The 14,742-nt window shown below is 44.8% G+C and overlaps 4 non-coding genes and 2 pseudogenes across 4 annotated transcripts; all 6 read left to right on the top strand.

Annotated features, from left to right (window-relative positions):
* Positions 1–3,662: 3,662 nt before the first annotated feature.
* Positions 3,663–3,850, top strand: LOC142654030 (U2 spliceosomal RNA). The gene has a single exon (XR_012848836.1). It is a non-coding gene; the product is annotated as a U2 spliceosomal RNA (small nuclear RNA).
* A 1,326-nt stretch (positions 3,851–5,176) lies between these two features.
* On the top strand, positions 5,177–5,367 carry LOC142653599 (U2 spliceosomal RNA). The gene has a single exon (XR_012848526.1). It is a non-coding gene; the product is annotated as a U2 spliceosomal RNA (small nuclear RNA).
* A 1,350-nt stretch (positions 5,368–6,717) lies between these two features.
* On the top strand, positions 6,718–6,908 carry LOC142653597 (U2 spliceosomal RNA). The gene has a single exon (XR_012848524.1). It is a non-coding gene; the product is annotated as a U2 spliceosomal RNA (small nuclear RNA).
* A 1,336-nt stretch (positions 6,909–8,244) lies between these two features.
* On the top strand, positions 8,245–8,386 carry LOC142654598 (U2 spliceosomal RNA; annotated as a pseudogene).
* Positions 8,387–9,764: 1,378 nt separating this feature from the next.
* On the top strand, positions 9,765–9,990 carry LOC142654375 (U2 spliceosomal RNA; annotated as a pseudogene).
* Positions 9,991–11,316: 1,326 nt separating this feature from the next.
* Positions 11,317–11,507, top strand: LOC142653596 (U2 spliceosomal RNA). The gene has a single exon (XR_012848523.1). It is a non-coding gene; the product is annotated as a U2 spliceosomal RNA (small nuclear RNA).
* The last annotated feature ends 3,235 nt before the right edge of the window (positions 11,508–14,742 follow it).

The raw sequence follows: 14,742 nt of genomic DNA, 5'->3' as shown, positions 1-14,742 counted from the left end.
AAAAGACGTAGTGAGGAGGGTGAAAACCAAACCCCGCAAGCCGGCTCTTCGTTGCAAACGCTGGAGGAAGACATTGCGGACGTTGTGGATGGTGGTGGAACTTTATAGATAATGTTTTTCCTTTGTTCTGTTTTTTCAGTGTTCTCCATGAGCTAAAAGTTTTTTGGCAATATGGGAGTCAAAATCGCTTCACAAAATGTGAGAGTGTTTAAAACTAAGAATAGAAGAACTGCCATATTAGAGTTTCTTGCACAAGAAAATGCAGTCATATATTGTTTGCAAGAATGTGGTTTGAATGAAGCAATTAGTAGTGATGAATGGGTGCATGGAAGTTCAATTTGGTCATGGAGTGTATCAAATAAAAATGATGGGCTGGGAATTTTAGTTAAGGGAAAAGAAGTGTCTCTTATTAGTTATACAGTTATAGAGGAGGGGAGGTGTATCTTGGCCTTTTTTAGCTATAAAAATGTTAAGTTTTGTATCATTAATGTTTATGCGTCAACGGACAAAGTTGAAAGAAAAAATTTGTTTGATAAAATTAAGTTTTTCGTTCCAGGAGGGCTACCGGTAATATTAGTTGGAGACATGAACTGTGATATTGGTAAAAGTACTGTCGATATTTCAGGGAAAGTATTATTAGAAATAATTAATGATTTTCATTTATCGGACATGCAGAAATTATGCAAAATCGATCCCAGGTTGAATACCTATCATGCAGATAGAGGTAGAATACATAGTTGTTTAGATTATTGTTTTATTTCTCGGAACTTAGTTCCTTTAAGTTACAGTCAACAGCAAGTGGTATTTTCTGACCATGAATTGGTTATATGTGAAGTAGATGTGGATGTAAACAATGTGTCTGGGCGTGGTTTATGGAAATTAAATGTTAAATTGATGGAAAGTGAAGATGTGAGAAAGGAGTATGCTAGAAAGTATGAGAGTTGGTGTAGACAAAAAGGAACTTTCAATAATATAGGTAAATGGTGGGATTGGGTTAAATGGAAAACAAAAATATTTTTTAGGAATCTTGGGTATAAAACTGCTGCAGTTAAAAGAGAGAAGTATGTGAGACTAAATGCACGTCTGAATTTATTGTATAAATTGAGAGAGAGCGGTGCGGAAGTGAATGAAGATATCTTGTGTGTAAGAAGAGAGATTAATGAATATTTGAATGATAGAGGAAAAAGTATTATTTATAGGGCAAAATTAGATAAAATGGAGTTTGATGAGAAGTGTAGCAGGTTTTTTTTCAAAAAAGTCTTTAGTAAAAGACAAAGTATGAATGTGTTGGTTGGAAGAGATGGCAATGAGGTGAGCGGTGATGGAGTAAGTGAAGAAGTTGCGAGTTTTTATGAGGATTTGTATGCAAATAAGTGGAGAGATGAAGATATGGAAAGTGATGTGCTAAAAGTTTTGGATGGTAAGTTGAGTGATGTAGAAAAACAAGGTGTCATGAAAGAGTTGGTGATAGAAGAATTATGGAAGGTAATAAATAGTATGGCGGTAAATAAAACGCCTGGTGAAGACGGATTACCAATAGAATTTTATAGACGTATGTGGGATGTGATAGGGCGTGATTTCTTCGAAGTATGTAAATATATGTGGACGAATGAAGAAATGGTTGAGAGTATGCGTGCAGGAGTAATTGTATTGATACCAAAAAAAGGGGATTTGAAAGATTTGAAGAATTGGCGTCCAATAACGTTGCTCAATTGTGATTATAAAATTTATGCAAAGGTGATCGCGAATAGGATGCGTGATGTGATAGAGAGTGTGATTGGGGAAGAACAGTGTTGTGCAGTGCCTGGAAGAAGATTGCATGAGAATGTGTGTATGCTGAGAGATTGTTTATGGGACTCTATGGAGAGGAAAAATGATGTCTTTTTATTAAGTTTAGACTTTGAAAAAGCCTATGACAGGTTATCTCATAGTTATTTATTTAAGGTTTTAGTTAGAATGGGGTTTCCAGTTGAGTTTGTCTGGCGTATTAGAAGCCTATATAAAGGGATATATAGTCGGGTGTTATTGAATGGGCATGTAGGAAGGAAAGTGAATGTGTTGTCAGGCGTGCGTCAAGGATGTCCGTTGTCTGCGATTGTTTTTATTTGTTCAATTGAACCTTTGTTGTGTATGATAAGAAAGGACAAAGTTATTCGTGGTGTACATGTGCCAGGTGGAGGAGGGAAAGAATGGAAAGTAAGTGGTTATATGGATGATGTTTGTGTTTGGTGTGATTCTGAGTGTTCAGTGAGACGAGTGAAATTGCTAGTGTCCTTCTTTTGTAGCGTGTCTGCTTTTCGTGTGAATTGGGACAAGAGCGAATGTAAAAATTTTGGAAAAGGCGTTTTGAGGAGGGATATAGGAGTGAATGTAGTGAATGGACCAATTAAGGTTTTGGGTGTAAAGTTCAATGAAAGATTGGATGGTGCGGAATGTTGGGAAGATGCTAAGAAAAAAGTTGAAAACAAGTTAAATTTTTGGAAAATGAGGAGTTTATCCTTCTTTGGGAAAATCTTAGTAATCAAAAGCATTATTTTACCGATCTTTTTGTTTATTGCCATAGTCTTTCCACCAAGCTATATGGGTCTTAGGAGTCTAAATAGAATTTTGTTTGTTTTTTTATGGGGATCCAAAATGGAGAGGGCTAAAAGAGAAATTTTAGTGAAAAGTATAGATAAGGGAGGTCTTGGGTTTCCAAATTTAGAAATTTATTTTGGGGTAAATTTGGTTATCTTTCTATTGAGAGTAGTTAGATCAGATGGAAAGTACGCATATATGTGTAGATATTTATTTGGTACCTATTTGATTCGAATGAAGTGGTGTGTGCGAGATTTGCGTCGTCCTGTTTCCTTCGTCATTCCTGTGTGGTATGTATGGATGTACAAGTTCCTTGGTAAATATGAATTACGGGATGTGGATGTCAGAATGTTGCGAAATAAGAGTCTAGTGTATAGGATGATTGAATGTAGAGAGACTGAGTGTAGTATAAATATGGTGAGAGGAAGAGATGTAAGTAAAGTATGGAAGAAAGTAAGAATGGATGGCTTAACGAATAAACAGAGAGAGTTAGTCTGGCAAAGCCTTCACGGAGTACTACCGGTTAGAGAGTTCCAGAGGAATCGAGGTTTGGTCAGGAGTGATGCGTGCCCGAGGTCTGGCTGTAATGGAAAAGAGAGTATTGTTCATTTGTTTTGGAATTGCCAGTATGCAAGAGAAGTGATAAAGAGAATGGGACCGTTATGTAAAGAGTTGACTGGGGTAAGTTTGTTATCTTTTGAAATGTTTATGTTTGGTTTGTGTGCGTGTAATGGAGAAAAAGAGAGAGTGTTGTGGTTGCTGCTTGCATGTATAAAAGAAGTATTATGGGATGTTAGAAATGTGTATGTATTTAAAAGAAAAGAATTTCCTGTAAAAGACAGTGTAAGAATGGTGTTAGGAAAATTATATGTTTGTTTTTTGTGGGATAAAAGGAGAAGAGGAGAAGATGCTGAAGGAGTGTGGAAAGTGAGAAAGTGGATAGATGTAGTAAATTGTTCCTAATAGCTATTTTATGTTTATTTATGTGTATTATTTGTTGGAAATAAAGAAAGTCCACATGATGATGGGAAACAGTGCCCTATAACTGTTACTGATGTTCTAATGGTAGTTTTGGACCGTTGAATATCCCATCTGAGGATTTAAAAAAAAAAAAAAAAAATCTGTTCTTATCAGTTTAATATCTGATACGTCCCCTATCTGGGGACCATATATTAAATGGATTTTTCGAACAGGGAGATGGAAATAGAGCTTGCTCTGTCCACTCCACGCATTGACCTGGTATTGCAGTATTTCCAGGACCGGTGCACCCTTCCCTTATGTGTTGACTAAAATCAGATTCCAAAAGTGCTATTTGTGTTTGCTATTGTTTTTGTCTTTCTGATGGGATCTCCCCTTTTAATCCCATTATTTCAACACCTGTTGGACAATGCATTTGTACAGTCATGTGTGATAATGAGCTCATTTATTAAATGCAATTAATTAATACATTGCCACCTCTTGTTGTGTGTGTGTGTGTGTGTGTGTGTGTGTGTGTGTGTGTGTGTGTGTGTGTGTGTGTCTTCTGTGTTTCTGTGTTTCCGGCATTTCACATTGGAACAGCTCATTCACCTTCCTTGTCTTCTCTCCGCCCTCCCTTTTAGGTAAGTTAAAGAGCTGCACCTGAGCCAGCCACTGATTGATGCAGCACCACAGTCAAATAGTGGAGTGGAGTGGAGTAGGGGAACAGCAAACAGCCATTAAAGCAGCCAGCCGCCTACCCGCCACAATGGACCTACCTGTGTACACTAGATGGATGTGATGGAATGTACTGTCGTCCCTACATTTCAAGAAGAAGTAAGAATTGCAGTTGCAACAAACCCTTGCTTGCCTACAAAGAGAGCAGCAATTTGGATTTGTTACTATGTTACCTGGAAGAATAACAAACTGTGCAAGGATGGAGGTTGTAGGAGCAAAGAGAAGTTGTCTGTAAAGTTGGTGGATGCCTATTTTCCATTTTGCAGTCCCTTGTCTCCCTCTTGTGGCCTCCTGGAGGCAAGTAGCTGTGCAAAAAAAAGACAGCCTGGCGGCCGGCTGTTGCAGTGTTGCCCTCTCAGGCAACACTGAGTGACTGACTGAGCCGCACCGTCTTATATAAAGTTCAGACGGAACTTTGCACGTGTCATAGTGGAGCCCTCAGGATTCCAGAGCCAGCTTTCTGACATCATAATGGGGCCTGCCTCAGAGATAAAAGCCTGGGCCCAGGCAGTGTTGGTCAGTGCTGCTCAGCAGGCAGCACCGGACTGGATTGGATTAAAGCTGATACAAGGTGTGAAGGAACAAGGGGTGGCTGTGGGCATGCACTTGCTGCCGCTGCCAGTGTTTATCTGCATGGCAGGAGGGCATTTGGGCGTTGCCAGGAAGGCGTTTTTATGTAGATTCCTCCTCCTCTTTCAGCACTGCATTGTGGTGCAAGCAAAAGAAGCAAATCCTGTCTGGCTTCCTCTCCGGCCTTTATTCACCTCCCTCCCGCTTAGTAGCTGTAAATGTGTGTGAGCCTGCAGGGCCCCATGGAATTGCCTAGGAGTAGGCTGAATCAATCGCTGCAAGGGGTGAACAGCAGTATTAGGCAGGCTCGGTCAACGGCCGGCCCATTCGGGTTATCGCTTCTCGGCCTTTTGGCTAAGATCAAGTGTAGTATCTGTTCTTATCAGTTTAATATCTGATACGTCCCCTATCTGGGGACCATATATTAAATGGATTTTTCGAACAGGGAGATGGAAATAGAGCTTGCTCTGTCCACTCCACGCATTGACCTGGTATTGCAGTATTTCCAGGACCGGTGCACCCTTCCCTTATGTGTTGACTAAAATCAGATTCCAAAAGTGCTATTTGTGTTTGCTATTGTTTTTGTCTTTCTGATGGGATCTCCCCTTTTAATCCCATTATTTCAACACCTGTTGGACAATGCATTTGTACAGTCATGTGTGATAATGAGCTCATTTATTAAATGCAATTAATTAATACATTGCCACCTCTTGTTGTGTGTGTGTGTGTGTGTGTGTGTGTGTGTGTGTGTGTGTGTGTGTGTGTGTGTGTGTGTGTGTGTGTGTGTGTGTGTGTCTTCTGTGTTTCTGTGTTTCCGGCATTTCACATTGGAACAGCTCATTCACCTTCCTTGTCTTCTCTCCGCCCTCCCTTTTAGGTAAGTTAAAGAGCTGCACCTGAGCCAGCCACTGATTGATGCAGCACCACAGTCAAATAGTGGAGTGGAGTGGAGTAGGGGAACAGCAAACAGCCATTAAAGCAGCCAGCCGCCTACCCGCCACAATGGACCTACCTGTGTACACTAGATGGATGTGATGGAATGTACTGTCGTCCCTACATTTCAAGAAGAAGTAAGAATTGCAGTTGCAACAAACCCTTGCTTGCCTACAAAGAGAGCAGCAATTTGGATTTGTTACTATGTTACCTGGAAGAATAACAAACTGTGCAAGGATGGAGGTTGTAGGAGCAAAGAGAAGTTGTCTGTAAAGTTGGTGGATGCCTATTTTCCATTTTGCAGTCCCTTGTCTCCCTCTTGTGGCCTCCTGGAGGCAAGTAGCTGTGCAAAAAAAAGACAGCCTGGCGGCCGGCTGTTGCAGTGTTGCCCTCTCAGGCAACACTGAGTGACTGACTGAGCCGCACCGTCTTATATAAAGTTCAGACGGAACTTTGCACGTGTCATAGTGGAGCCCTCAGGATTCCAGAGCCAGCTTTCTGACATCATAATGGGGCCTGCCTCAGAGATAAAAGCCTGGGCCCAGGCAGTGTTGGTCAGTGCTGCTCAGCAGGCAGCACCGGACTGGATTGGATTAAAGCTGATACAAGGTGTGAAGGAACAAGGGGTGGCTGTGGGCATGCACTTGCTGCCGCTGCCAGTGTTTATCTGCATGGCAGGAGGGCATTTGGGCGTTGCCAGGAAGGCGTTTTTATGTAGATTCCTCCTCCTCTTTCAGCACTGCATTGTGGTGCAAGCAAAAGAAGCAAATCCTGTCTGGCTTCCTCTCCGGCCTTTATTCACCTCCCTCCCGCTTAGTAGCTGTAAATGTGTGTGAGCCTGCAGGGCCCCATGGAATTGCCTAGGAGTAGGCTGAATCAATCGCTGCAAGGGGTGAACAGCAGTATTAGGCAGGCTCGGTCAACGGCCGGCCCATTCGGGTTATCGCTTCTCGGCCTTTTGGCTAAGATCAAGTGTAGTATCTGTTCTTATCAGTTTAATATCTGATACGTCCCCTATCTGGGGACCATATATTAAATGGATTTTTCGAACAGGGAGATGGAAATAGAGCTTGCTCTGTCCACTCCACGCATTGACCTGGTATTGCAGTATTTCCAGGACCGGTGCACCCTTCCCTTATGTGTTGACTAAAATCAGATTCCAAAAGTGCTATTTGTGTTTGCTATTGTTTTTGTCTTTCTGATGGGATCTCCCCTTTTAATCCCATTATTTCAACACCTGTTGGACAATGCATTTGTACAGTCATGTGTGATAATGAGCTCATTTATTAAATGCAATTAATTAATACATTGCCACCTCTTGTTGTGTGTGTGTGTGTGTGTGTGTGTGTGTGTGTGTGTGTGTGTGTGTGTGTGTGTGTGTGTGTGTGTCTTCTGTGTTTCTGTGTTTCCGGCATTTCACATTGGAACAGCTCATTCACCTTCCTTGTCTTCTCTCCGCCCTCCCTTTTAGGTAAGTTAAAGAGCTGCACCTGAGCCAGCCACTGATTGATGCAGCACCACAGTCAAATAGTGGAGTGGAGTGGAGTAGGGGAACAGCAAACAGCCATTAAAGCAGCCAGCCGCCTACCCGCCACAATGGACCTACCTGTGTACACTAGATGGATGTGATGGAATGTACTGTCGTCCCTACATTTCAAGAAGAAGTAAGAATTGCAGTTGCAACAAACCCTTGCTTGCCTACAAAGAGAGCAGCAATTTGGATTTGTTACTATGTTACCTGGAAGAATAACAAACTGTGCAAGGATGGAGGTTGTAGGAGCAAAGAGAAGTTGTCTGTAAAGTTGGTGGATGCCTATTTTCCATTTTGCAGTCCCTTGTCTCCCTCTTGTGGCCTCCTGGAGGCAAGTAGCTGTGCAAAAAAAAGACAGCCTGGCGGCCGGCTGTTGCAGTGTTGCCCTCTCAGGCAACACTGAGTGACTGACTGAGCCGCACCGTCTTATATAAAGTTCAGACGGAACTTTGCACGTGTCATAGTGGAGCCCTCAGGATTCCAGAGCCAGCTTTCTGACATCATAATGGGGCCTGCCTCAGAGATAAAAGCCTGGGCCCAGGCAGTGTTGGTCAGTGCTGCTCAGCAGGCAGCACCGGACTGGATTGGATTAAAGCTGATACAAGGTGTGAAGGAACAAGGGGTGGCTGTGGGCATGCACTTGCTGCCGCTGCCAGTGTTTATCTGCATGGCAGGAGGGCATTTGGGCGTTGCCAGGAAGGCGTTTTTATGTAGATTCCTCCTCCTCTTTCAGCACTGCATTGTGGTGCAAGCAAAAGAAGCAAATCCTGTCTGGCTTCCTCTCCGGCCTTTATTCACCTCCCTCCCGCTTAGTAGCTGTAAATGTGTGTGAGCCTGCAGGGCCCCATGGAATTGCCTAGGAGTAGGCTGAATCAATCGCTGCAAGGGGTGAACAGCAGTATTAGGCAGGCTCGGTCAACGGCCGGCCCATTCGGGTTATCGCTTCTCGGCCTTTTGGCTAAGATCAAGTGTAGTGCTTTAGGGTATTGCCTTGTTTCTTGGTCAGGAGGTGCCCTGGTACCCTTTTCCTTGGCCTGGGGGGATCGTCTCTTTTACAAGAGACTTCACCCCTCTGCTGCTATTGGGGAGGAGGATTAGTCCAGGGCAACGAGGAGCGATCACCCACCTGACACCTCGGTGTTGAAGGTTTACCTTGAAAGACGTCAGAATGGAGACCGTACCGGATTATATGAAGACCAGGAACGCTGTTCGTTTTATGGTGACGGAACTGGAAAGGACCAAGAAAGACCTGCGTTTCCTGAGCAAAGATTTGTTGCTGGGACTGTTTCGGCTGAGCAAGGAGGATATACTGGCTGTAATGGATTATCCACGGAGAGGTGTCTACGACGTCACGTTCATTAACGAAGATACTTACTTGAAGTTTTTGGGAATTTTTAATGAGACACGTGGAGATTCAAGACTGGAAGGTATTGTACTGGTGCCACACTTCTCTGAGTGGCAACGGCTTGTGACTGTTAAAATGTACTCTCCATATGTTGAAGAGGAGGACATTAGCATATTCCTAGGGAAGTATTGTGGGAAAGTTGTGGAGAAAGGCAAAGTCCTGAATGAGTTTGGCTTTTGGACCGGTAAGTGGAGATTTCTTTGTTCACTGAAACTTGACAAAACTTCTGGGAAATTGGTGATCCCGCCGGCACGCTTTAAAATTGGAAACACAACTGGAGATTTGTTTTTTTCTGGGATGGACATCTTCTGCAGGAACTGTAAAAAATATGGGCACAATACAGCAGAATGTCAAAAGACTGTCTGTACGAAATGTTTGCAGGAAGGCCACAGCTACCAAGACTGCAAAGAGGAAAAGATTTGTAACATGTGTGGAGAGGGTGGGCATGTCTTCAGGATATGTCCAAAGAGACATGGAAGAGGAGTGCAACAAGAGAGCGGAACGAGTATGGAGAAAAGTAAACCGAATGTTGAAGAGGTTGCTTCAGTAACGAAAAAAATGGAGAATAGTGGAGGAGAAAGTGTTAAAGATATAGATATGGGGAAAGAAAAAATGGCTGAAAAAAGAAAAATTGAGAAAGCTAAAATATCTAAAGAAGAAAGTGAAGAAAGAGAGAAGATAAGGAGAGAGGTTATGATTTTACGGGAGAAGGCGGATATAGAGGATTTGCGTGAAAGAATAGAATCACATTTGTCAAAACATTTTTTCCGCTTTATGGAAAGATTTAGCATACCACCTTGGTTGGTGGAAGAGGTTAAAAGTGAATGGGATGGTGAAACCCTGAAGCAGGAACACTTAGAAATGCTTGTTATTTTTGCGATAAAAAAAGGCTTGGTGCCATGATTTAAATGGCAACAGATATGGATGTATTTGTGTAATGGATATGTATGTACAATAAATATATTAAAAGAGGAAAATTAAAAAAAAAAAAAAAAAAAAAAATATATATATACATTTTTCATTATGATGATCCAAGTCTTAAGATTTGAGTTTTAAGATTTTAGACTTGAGACCTGAGTGGAAAAAAAAAAAAAAAAAAAAAAAAAAAAAAAAAAAAAAAAAAAAATCTGTTCTTATCAGTTTAATATCTGATACGTCCCCTATCTGGGGACCATATATTAAATGGATTTTTCGAACAGGGAGATGGAAATAGAGCTTGCTCTGTCCACTCCACGCATTGACCTGGTATTGCAGTATTTCCAGGACCGGTGCACCCTTCCCTTATGTGTTGACTAAAATCAGATTCCAAAAGTGCTATTTGTGTTTGCTATTGTTTTTGTCTTTCTGATGGGATCTCCCCTTTTAATCCCATTATTTCAACACCTGTTGGACAATGCATTTGTACAGTCATGTGTGATAATGAGCTCATTTATTAAATGCAATTAATTAATACATTGCCACCTCTTGTTGTGTGTGTGTGTGTGTGTGTGTGTGTGTGTGTGTGTGTGTGTGTGTGTGTGTGTGTCTTCTGTGTTTCTGTGTTTCCGGCATTTCACATTGGAACAGCTCATTCACCTTCCTTGTCTTCTCTCCGCCCTCCCTTTTAGGTAAGTTAAAGAGCTGCACCTGAGCCAGCCACTGATTGATGCAGCACCACAGTCAAATAGTGGAGTGGAGTGGAGTAGGGGAACAGCAAACAGCCATTAAAGCAGCCAGCCGCCTACCCGCCACAATGGACCTACCTGTGTACACTAGATGGATGTGATGGAATGTACTGTCGTCCCTACATTTCAAGAAGAAGTAAGAATTGCAGTTGCAACAAACCCTTGCTTGCCTACAAAGAGAGCAGCAATTTGGATTTGTTACTATGTTACCTGGAAGAATAACAAACTGTGCAAGGATGGAGGTTGTAGGAGCAAAGAGAAGTTGTCTGTAAAGTTGGTGGATGCCTATTTTCCATTTTGCAGTCCCTTGTCTCCCTCTTGTGGCCTCCTGGAGGCAAGTAGCTGTGCAAAAAAAAGACAGCCTGGCGGCCGGCTGTTGCAGTGTTGCCCTCTCAGGCAACACTGAGTGACTGACTGAGCCGCACCGTCTTATATAAAGTTCAGACGGAACTTTGCACGTGTCATAGTGGAGCCCTCAGGATTCCAGAGCCAGCTTTCTGACATCATAATGGGGCCTGCCTCAGAGATAAAAGCCTGGGCCCAGGCAGTGTTGGTCAGTGCTGCTCAGCAGGCAGCACCGGACTGGATTGGATTAAAGCTGATACAAGGTGTGAAGGAACAAGGGGTGGCTGTGGGCATGCACTTGCTGCCGCTGCCAGTGTTTATCTGCATGGCAGGAGGGCATTTGGGCGTTGCCAGGAAGGCGTTTTTATGTAGATTCCTCCTCCTCTTTCAGCACTGCATTGTGGTGCAAGCAAAAGAAGCAAATCCTGTCTGGCTTCCTCTCCGGCCTTTATTCACCTCCCTCCCGCTTAGTAGCTGTAAATGTGTGTGAGCCTGCAGGGCCCCATGGAATTGCCTAGGAGTAGGCTGAATCAATCGCTGCAAGGGGTGAACAGCAGTATTAGGCAGGCTCGGTCAACGGCCGGCCCATTCGGGTTATCGCTTCTCGGCCTTTTGGCTAAGATCAAGTGTAGTATCTGTTCTTATCAGTTTAATATCTGATACGTCCCCTATCTGGGGACCATATATTAAATGGATTTTTCGAACAGGGAGATGGAAATAGAGCTTGCTCTGTCCACTCCACGCATTGACCTGGTATTGCAGTATTTCCAGGACCGGTGCACCCTTCCCTTATGTGTTGACTAAAATCAGATTCCAAAAGTGCTATTTGTGTTTGCTATTGTTTTTGTCTTTCTGATGGGATCTCCCCTTTTAATCCCATTATTTCAACACCTGTTGGACAATGCATTTGTACAGTCATGTGTGATAATGAGCTCATTTATTAAATGCAATTAATTAATACATTGCCACCTCTTGTTGTGTGTGTGTGTGTGTGTGTGTGTGTGTGTGTGTGTGTGTGTGTCTTCTGTGTTTCTGTGTTTCCGGCATTTCACATTGGAACAGCTCATTCACCTTCCTTGTCTTCTCTCCGCCCTCCCTTTTAGGTAAGTTAAAGAGCTGCACCTGAGCCAGCCACTGATTGATGCAGCACCACAGTCAAATAGTGGAGTGGAGTGGAGTAGGGGAACAGCAAACAGCCATTAAAGCAGCCAGCCGCCTACCCGCCACAATGGACCTACCTGTGTACACTAGATGGATGTGATGGAATGTACTGTCGTCCCTACATTTCAAGAAGAAGTAAGAATTGCAGTTGCAACAAACCCTTGCTTGCCTACAAAGAGAGCAGCAATTTGGATTTGTTACTATGTTACCTGGAAGAATAACAAACTGTGCAAGGATGGAGGTTGTAGGAGCAAAGAGAAGTTGTCTGTAAAGTTGGTGGATGCCTATTTTCCATTTTGCAGTCCCTTGTCTCCCTCTTGTGGCCTCCTGGAGGCAAGTAGCTGTGCAAAAAAAAGACAGCCTGGCGGCCGGCTGTTGCAGTGTTGCCCTCTCAGGCAACACTGAGTGACTGACTGAGCCGCACCGTCTTATATAAAGTTCAGACGGAACTTTGCACGTGTCATAGTGGAGCCCTCAGGATTCCAGAGCCAGCTTTCTGACATCATAATGGGGCCTGCCTCAGAGATAAAAGCCTGGGCCCAGGCAGTGTTGGTCAGTGCTGCTCAGCAGGCAGCACCGGACTGGATTGGATTAAAGCTGATACAAGGTGTGAAGGAACAAGGGGTGGCTGTGGGCATGCACTTGCTGCCGCTGCCAGTGTTTATCTGCATGGCAGGAGGGCATTTGGGCGTTGCCAGGAAGGCGTTTTTATGTAGATTCCTCCTCCTCTTTCAGCACTGCATTGTGGTGCAAGCAAAAGAAGCAAATCCTGTCTGGCTTCCTCTCCGGCCTTTATTCACCTCCCTCCCGCTTAGTAGCTGTAAATGTGTGTGAGCCTGCAGGGCCCCATGGAATTGCCTAGGAGTAGGCTGAATCAATCGCTGCAAGGGGTGAACAGCAGTATTAGGCAGGCTCGGTCAACGGCCGGCCCATTCGGGTTATCGCTTCTCGGCCTTTTGGCTAAGACCAAGTGTATTTATACAGGAGGTTTTTAGTCAGAAGGTGCTCAGGTACCCTCTCTCTCGGCCTCGGGGGATCGTCCAGGTTCGCCTGGACTTCACCCCCGTGCTGCTATTTGGGAGAGAGGCTTAGTCCTGAGCAACGAGTTGCGATCCCCCCCCAGCCCTTTGGTGTGTCTCCTTGAACCCAAAGGGCGCAGCGCAAGCTGTGCGGTACCGACCTGGCCACGCAAATGGCAGGCGGACCTGATGCGGTGCCGGTATACGCCCGGTTGCGGAATACTGCAAGATTTATCTTGGCAGAGGGTGGAGGCGGTCCTCGTGGTCTCAAGTTCCTTGTCCACGATATTTTGGAAAAGCGGTTGGCGGTCCACAAGAATGAGATTTTGGCGATCCAGGACTACCCAAGGCGTGGAGTGTACGACGTGACTTTTATGGGAGAAGGAATCCTCCGTGATGCCATGGGAAAAGCTGAGAGGCAACAAGGTGAACTCATGGCCTTGGGAGTCCAGGTAATTGAACACGCTTTTGAAGTAACCAAACTCGTAGTGATTAAAATGTATTCCCCATACGTGAAAGATCAGGAAGTGGCGGCGTTTCTTGCTGCATACTTTAAGAACGTTAAGCTGCTGGGGAGAGTTATGAACGAGTGCGGTGTGTGGACCGTCAAATGGAAATTTATTGTTACGCTAATAAAGGACCCCTCCACCCAAGAAACGAAGCTACCACCTGCTCGTTTTAAACTTGGGAATGTGAATGGCGACCTCTATTTCTCAGGAATGCCAAACTTCTGCAGGGCCTGCGGTACCTATGGACATACCAGTTTTAACTGCGATGTCACCTGCAGGAACTGTGGAAGTAAACAACACACAATGAGAGAATGTACAGAAGAGAAAAAATGCAATTTTTGTCAAAAAACTGGTCATCTTTATTATGCTTGTCCACATAGGTACCGAGGCGAAGAAGATGAGCAACCCGAGGTGCCCCCACGTGCTCCACCAGCAGAGCAGTCCCGTCCTCAAGGAGGAGAACAAGCTGTTGCGGCGAAAGAGCAGAGAGGTACCTGGGCTTCAAGAGTACGGCTAGCCGAAGCCAAAACAGGTGCCTCTCAGCCAGCGACCTCAGGGGATAAAAATGAGCCCAGCGCCAAGGAAAAACGGCAGGCCAAGAGGAAGGCAGAAAAGGAGCAGGCCATCGATGAACCTGTGGCATCCCAGACGGCTGGTTGCTCAGGCGGTGCCGGGCCTGCTCCTAATCCTGGGTCTCTAGAGACCGACTCGGAAGGAGAAGACTGGGTACAGGTGGGTCCCCGTAAAAAGGGGAAGCAAGAACGTGCCAGTAGGAGGGAGACAGGGGAGGAGCAGATGGATACGTCCGTGCGGAAAGATGTGGCTCCTCCTGGGACCCCCTCCTCGCCTGCACTGGTGAGGAGGACGGGCACTGCTCCCTCCGTATTATCGGACACCCCGCCATGCGCACAACCTCCCCCTCTAGACCGGCCTTCACGGGCCCAGGGGGGAGAGGCGGGGCCCTTGGGGGACCCACCAGACATGGACCCAGTCGGTCAACCGAGAGAGACCCAGGTGAGGCTGTGCGAGTCTGGGCTCCCCGTGTACGAGGTGAGTGTTGCTGGCTCAGCTCTCAGCGACAGTAGTTCTTCTCCTGCCTCGTCCCTCTTTTCAGTTGAGTCGGATGAGGGCGGGGCCATGAGTTCAAGTGAGGTTTCGGGTATTGCTGGTGGAGGAGCAATCTGATTTTAAGTACGCCTATTATTTATTATTTTAAAATCAGAATTTTGCTTTAACTCTCCACGATGTCTGAGCTCATGGGAATCTCCCTCAACGTGAGGGGCGCCAAGTCAAAAGTGAGAAGGGTTGCTCTCTTCAATTTTTTATCTTGCCT

This window comes from Rhinoderma darwinii, chromosome 5, assembly GCF_050947455.1.
Source record: "Rhinoderma darwinii isolate aRhiDar2 chromosome 5, aRhiDar2.hap1, whole genome shotgun sequence".
Classification (NCBI taxonomy): domain Eukaryota; kingdom Metazoa; phylum Chordata; class Amphibia; order Anura; family Rhinodermatidae; genus Rhinoderma; species Rhinoderma darwinii.
This window is presented reverse-complemented; position numbering and strand designations above follow the sequence as displayed.